Source organism: Ascaphus truei, chromosome 20, assembly GCF_040206685.1.
Source record: "Ascaphus truei isolate aAscTru1 chromosome 20, aAscTru1.hap1, whole genome shotgun sequence".
Lineage (NCBI taxonomy): Eukaryota > Metazoa > Chordata > Amphibia > Anura > Ascaphidae > Ascaphus > Ascaphus truei.
Genome location: NC_134502.1, coordinates 12,161,017 through 12,167,358, shown reverse-complemented (window position 1 = coordinate 12,167,358; position 6,342 = coordinate 12,161,017).

The following is a 6,342-nucleotide window of genomic DNA, read 5'->3' as shown; positions in this document are numbered from 1 at the left end:
GCAAATCGTAATATTGCAACAGCATTGAAGATACACGTATAGGAACGTACAGCTTGCTTGGTTAGGAGGTAGGATTGATAGCCCGACTGAACCACTTTAGCCGCTTCTCCCATGTCCGTCATCTGTTTCAGAGCGAGGTTTAACTCTGTTTCATTTTCTCTATTCTTGACCTGCAGCTGCAGGTGCTCCTTCCGGGTCTTGTCCAGCTCCAGCTGCAGCCGGGCCCCCTCATTTGCCGTGTGGTCCAGCTGCTTGTAGATATCGGCCATCTCGCTTTTATAGCGCAGTGTCAGGCAAACCACCTGACGGACGGACACCTCCTCTCTCTTGGCGCACTGTATCTCGCGCTCAGCCATCTGCTTCTGCAGCTCTTCAACCTGATCGTGCCAGACCTCCCTCAGGGTCTTCACCTCTTTCTGGTGCTTGCTCTGGGTTTGCATCAGCGCCTCCATTTTTTTGGAGCTCTGCAGTTTGTGTCGCCTGGATCGCCGCTGATTCTGTATTCTGCAGTGCTTCCTGCATTTCTAACTTTTCCTGAATCAATTGCTTCTCCACTTTTTCTGCTTGGTGAAGCTTCTCATCACTTTCACTGATCTGGTCAGTCAAGTCTGAATTTTTCTGTGTCAGACTTACATTCTCTCTTTTTACAGTCTCTAAATTACTCAGGGTATTCTCATAGGTTTTCTTCAATGTACACAGCTCTGTGCTGCGAGCGTAGACCTCATGGCGTGAGAGTTCCAGCTCTGCTTTAAGCGCGCTAGCCTCTTGCCGAGAAACCCCCAACTCTGTGATGAAGTTTTGCACATCTTTCTGGGACATCTCATAGCATAGTTTCCAGTCAGTTCTTGTTTTCTTTGATTCGCTTGGCTCTCTGCCTATGGTGGTAGCAGTAGCCTTTGTCATCTCTAGGCGTGTCGTCATTCCTGGGACGATTGCGCCAGGCCCTATGGGCTGTTGCTCATCTCGGCGCCTTTCTGACGCATGTCCTGACAGCGCAGGTTCAAGTGGCTCGGTCACTTCCCCTGTGACTTGAGGAACAGTTTTCTTTCTTTTTGCTTTATTAGCTCCAGAGATATCAGTGGTCCTGGGCACACACTCACTGTTATCAGCTTCCACATCTTGCTTGCACTCACAGGGCGTTGCTTGCTTTTGCAGCTGTTTGTCTTTGAAAATTTTGGGGCACACATCTTCCATGTGACCTACTTCACGACAGGCCCAGCATACTAAATTCATCTGTAGGTACGGCTCTCCTCCAGGGTCGTGATCATAGTATGGCCTGAAGGGACACTGTTTTGTATGGTTACGTACATTACACAACAAACATTTCACGTCGGCCATTTTAGAAACCCGGCAGGGACAATTGCTAGCTGCAATTTCACTCACTTCAGCAACTTACATACAGCACTTGCTAGCTGCAAATTCACTCACTTCAGCAAAAGGCATTAGCTTTACAAACAGCACTTGCTAGATGCAAAAAAATTTTTTTTTTTCTTCAGCAAAACATTTTGGTTTTCTGTTTGGGTTCAGGGTGCTATTGCATCCACACTTCGCACATTCTCTGTGTACGCTAGAAGCACAACTGATATACACAGTGGAACAGACTTCACTCATAGCATCTGTATTTTACTTCAGCTGGGCGGCCATTTTAAACCCCCGCATTTATTTGCAAACCCACAGACTTTAGTGTCTGCCCGCATTCTCCACCATATGTGACAAACGCCCCTCTTTTGTAGTGCTGACGTCTGTCTGGGTTCTTCCCGACACAGTCTTCTAGGGTTATTTAATACAAAAACAGGATCATGCAAAGTATTAAGCTGCTTAACTCAGGCTTCTGCCTGCTTTATTTTCATCCAAGTAAGGTACTGCAGCTTTAACATGTGTAGGTTAGAGGTACTCAGATACTTTCATTCAGCAGTTCACTCATTTCATTGTTACAGTATTTCCCACACTGTTATTTCAAGTAAAAAGAAACCAAACTATATAAACAAAATCCTATCCCTTTCAGGGATCTAACTACACATCAAAATCAGTCTCTCTAACAGCTGCTGGCCAACTAAACTGGTTCCCCAGCTTAAAACACTGCTCTCTCATTTAGGGTCACAAGATACAGCACAGTCTTTTAGCAACAGCAGTAACCATTTGTTTGTCTTATCTGTTTGGGGTGTCCAGGCAAATCCTCTGGTACTGTGATACGTGGAGAGGCCGTCAACCTCGATACTGGATGCAGGAGAGTAGAGACACCCCCAGCCCCCAGGCTCCAAGGAGAGAGAGTGAAATGCAAAACCTCTCTGCTCTAAATACCTGTGCATGTGATTAGAAGAGCAGGTGAGGGAGAACTAGAGCCATTGTAATCTGTGCTCTGGATTTTCCATCCAGCTGCCTGAGTTAATGGGAAGCTGTGGAACGGATCATTTTTAGCTATTCCTGCACTTTCTGCTCTAAAATGGGGCAGAAAGCTGCCTAACATCTTTGGACTATGTCACAATATATATATATGTGTGTGTGTGTGTGTGTGATAAAAAATCACTGGCACTCCAATAGAAATTCAATAATGAATAGGTGCATGTCCCATATAAATAATATAAGTATACATTACCGCATAGCAGCAAAAAGGAGACAGCACTCAGGTGAATGAAAATGAATGTATTAAATACAGCACATAACTCCAACGTTGGGGATCTTCCTCAGGGTGGTGCAACAGACACAGGACAGTGAGTGACTTATATACCGTCTGTAATTGTATGTTCTTGTAACCCCTTTTCTGTAATCTAAGCACTATATATATATATATATATATATATATATATATATATATATATATATATATATATATATATATATATTAGAAAGAAAGAAAACACAGGCGCAAATAAATGGTATACTACTAAAATATAAAATTGATTAGACTGGGGACATAATAGATGACCATGGATTAAAGTCTCTGAAAAGAAAGAAGAGAAAGCAAAATATGGTGAAAGTACGTTTGTATTTAGAAACTGCGCAACAGTAGAGAGTTACTTACAAAGTAGCAGATAATTCAGGCATATAGGATATTACAATCCTCTCCTTCCAGCTGCTCGGCGGTCTGCCCTGGCTCCATGTGTGCATACACTGTGGCAGCATCTGTATGGTACATTTTCTGATTCTATTGTGATAGTGTGACGGTTCAGGGGATTCCTTCCCCTTCATGTGTCCCTGATGTCACACGCTCACCTACCCTCTCTGTCCCTTTCCCTGCCAGCCTCCCTTCTTTTACCCACACCTGTCCCTCTCCGGCAGCCTCTGACGCCGTTCCTATACCACGACGCGCGCCCCCCACAAGACTCGCGCACCCGCGCGGTCCCTGAGCCCCTGCTGCGGCGTTCCCCACTCTCAGGCCCCCTCGGTATCTGCTCCCATTCCCTTACCTCCGGCGGCTGTTCCCTCCATTCCTCCATTCCCCTCTGCAGGTGTCCCCGCGGCAAGGCGCTCCTCGCGCCTCGTGATGCAGCCTGTGCGCGCGCACTCTCAGATTACAGAGGGTGCACGCACACGCTCCTCATCTAGGGGCTTCCAGTCTCCCGACTCCTCCTCTCATGCCCTGCAGGCGATTTCCCTTACTGGTTCCCTTGTCTCCTCCTCTTCTCCTCCTCACCTATCCCTGCTGTCTCCCACTTCACCCTCTGCTCCTCCTCTCTCTCCTATTGGTGTTCCCTCCATTTTAACCCCTGTCTGTCCTTTCTATCATTGCTCTGCATAGCTTCTGTTATGTGCAGTCCTATGCTTTGCTCTCTCTGTGTTCCAGCCTGTTCCTGCTCCTGCTTATCTCTGGATTTCACTGGTTTGACCACTGCTCGTCCTGGACTACCCTGCTCTCTGTTGCCCTTGAACCCTGCTTACGAACTCTACCTTGCTGACCTCTGTAACCCCAGGACTTGGCTTACGAACTTGACGACTCTGATTTCTGGATCCCTGGACTCTGGCGCACGGGCACCACTATTCTTACTCTATACTCCCAAGGCATTGCAAGTATCACTAACTATCTTTCAATAGGCCCGGCAATGCCATACCACACTCCGGGCACGCCCTCACTGCTGTGGGTGTGTGGTAATACCCTTTCCACCTCAGTATTGGGGTCTTGCCAGGTCTGCGGGCATACAGGCGTGACAGATAGATAGCGCTCTTAGTAATTTTATAGATATATTCTGTATATATAAAAAACATTTAATAAGTGATGCTTTGGGCTCTTAATTATCTGATTGTATGTACTGGATAGAGTAGTTAAATTTTCGGACACATTTTGCTATGCCAGATTTTTGTGTGTGCATAGTTTTTCTATAATTAACAGGAACCTGGGCCCTTGGCAGACGACAGAGAAGCCCAATGCTACATCCAACATGACAAAAATACACAGTAAAATACTTATATATTCTCTTGAAAAACAGTCATTTAGTAAGCTTGCTAGCCACGACAAGGCAGACACCCGTTCGCAAGTCCTAAGACTACCAGATAAAATACTGATATACCTCTATTAGAATTAAAATTCTCATTTACCCCTATTAGGCTGCGCTTATAGTGCCGGCTACGGCTACAGCTACAGCTACGGCTACGGATGACGTCTTCTGTCTCCGTAGCCCAAGGGAAAGTTGTAATTTGAGTTTGGGAGACTTCTCTAGTTACAAGGGGAGTGACAGAAGGCAGAGGGGCGGGGACAAGAGCAAGGGGGGAGGCTGAAATGGAGAGGAGTTGTAATTTCTGTTTGTACAGTATGCTGAATTTACAGTACTTTTACTTTAAATTACGGGAGAATTTACTATTTTAAAGTTGTTCATATAGTGTGTTTCACTTGACAGACACACACATAAAGTACACACAATCAGAGCCGCCAACAGAAATCATGGGGCCCAGGACAAATGAAAGGAGCAGCCACCGCCCCCCAATCCATAGCACACCTACCATGGAAAAGCAATGTTTAGCGTACAACTTTTACTTAACCCCAAAGTACATATAAAAATACACCCCGAACCCCCCAATACATATAAAAATTTCGTCGATGTCCTCAACCGCAATGATTTGAACATCAAACTGACATTCAGTTGCAGCCCCACGCGGGTAGAATTCCTGGATTTATACATCACCATTGGGCCAGGTGGCTGTCTCCTTATGGATATATTCCATAAGAAGACGGCAACAAACTCTATACTGCATGCCACAAGTTTTCACCCTAAACACCAAATTAGGGGTATTCCAACAAGTGAATTCCTGCGTTTGAAGCGTAATGTGTCCACTGAGTCAGGCTATTTGGAGAGAGCAGGGGAGATGAGAGAGAGATTCTACCAGAGAGGATATCGCCACCGTTGTGTGGAGAAAGGCTTCCATGGGGCACTTAGAACACCTAGGGATTCCCTTTTACGTCCCAAAAACAAACTCCCTTTGGAACAAAAGATTAGGTTTATCGGCACACATAATATACAGTGGTCAGTACTACGTAACTCATTACAGAGTCACTGGAGTGTTCTCATGACAGACCCTGATCTTAAAAGAGTCCTGGGTAACAAGATCACTATGACTAGCCGTAAGTCCCCTAACCTTAAGGACAAACGGGTGAACAGCCACTTTGTCCCGAGTATCCCTGACACATTTTTGTCCACCTCTAGAAAGAAAGGGTTCTTCAAATGCAGGAATTGTTCCGCTTGCAAACACATGTATCAGACGGAGGTGTTCACGGATTTTTCTAAACATCATACCTTTAGGAAAAAAGATTTCCTTGGTTGCAAGACCAAGGGAGTCATTTATTGTATTACCTGTCCTTTCGGCCTTCCCTACATAGGGATGACCACACGGGAATTCAGGTTTAGAGTCCTCGAGCATGTCAGGAATATCAAGAATGCATCGAGAGATTTGGACAATTTTAAGAAAATTACTTCGGTAGCTCGGCACTTCCTTCAGGTACATGGGTCTGATTTTAATTTGCTGAAGGCTTTTGCGATAGAGAGGGTTAGTTTGGGAATTCGGGGAGGTGATTTGGAGAAGGCTTTGTTGCGTAGAGAGTCCAGGTGGATAGTTCAGATGGACTCAATGATCCCACGGGGTCTCAATGACTACCTGGGCTTCTCTATGTTCCTGTAGCCTCCCGCCTCCCCAGTTCCCTCTCTTTTGCTCCCCCTCTTTTCCCTTCTTTCTAATTACCCTTAGCATTTTGCAATTGGTTGTCTTAGGGTATATACTTTTTGTATCACCATGAGAGTTTCAAACACCTTTTTTCTCTCTCCCCCCTACCCCTCCTTTATTCTCCTTGTCTGTCTCTAGGATCCTGGGTTTGTACATCTCCATATGGATTCTGGATTGATCGACATCACCATC